The sequence below is a fragment of the Otolemur garnettii genome, unplaced genomic scaffold (genome assembly GCF_000181295.1).
Source record: "Otolemur garnettii isolate 467f Iridium unplaced genomic scaffold, OtoGar3 scaffold00036, whole genome shotgun sequence".
In the NCBI taxonomy this organism is placed as follows: domain Eukaryota; kingdom Metazoa; phylum Chordata; class Mammalia; order Primates; family Galagidae; genus Otolemur; species Otolemur garnettii.
The window spans coordinates 3,166,445-3,167,224 of NW_003852431.1; positions in this window are offsets into that span (position 1 = coordinate 3,166,445).

The following is a 780-nucleotide window of genomic DNA, read 5'->3' on the forward strand; positions in this document are numbered from 1 at the left end:
TTTTTTTTTTTAAACCAAGGACAATGAATTCTAAAGTTGAAAGGACAAAAAGAGCATTCTGTTCATCATTTTATTTTAAATGAAAAAGCAAGTTCAAAAGGGAAGTTCAAGTGTTCATCCAAGTCATACAAGTGTTTTTAAAAAGATCCATACAAAAGTAGAAAGTTTGGACAGTAGTGAATCCAGAGAAGTCAAAAGCAGGTAGCTGAGTGGAAGCACTTAAGGTGCATATCACCTCCACGGAGACTACCTGTGACTGCAAGAAAGAAAGATAACAATGATCAGGTACAGAGTGACTACTCTGAAGGTGTCTGTGGCTATGGGGAAGGGAGATTCCTCCTCTAATCAGGAGGCCCACCCACAAGTGAGCAATTGGGGAACAAAGAACTTAATCATCTTACCCTAGGGAGGGAGAAGTAAGGGCAGAGTTCTCTTGCACCTGGAAGTTTCCACCTCTGAGGCTAGTCCTCATCTTGCCTGGTACAGAAGTGAAAAAATATTCTCTCCACAATCTTGAGTCCACAGCTCATCCTTTCCCCTATCTGGTTGCCTGATGGACTTCCCCCAGCAGAGGCTGGAGTCTTTGGCAAGTATCCTAAAGGCTCCTGCATAGTGTGGTAGTGTGGGCCATTTATGCCAGCAGCAAACCATAAAAGATCAAACCAAATATCTGTTGTCTCTGAGAAACACACCTAATCTCAAAGGATACTAAAAAGACTGAGAGTGAAGAGGTGGAAAACAATCTAGGCAAACAGAAATCAGGAGAAACCAGAGTTGCAA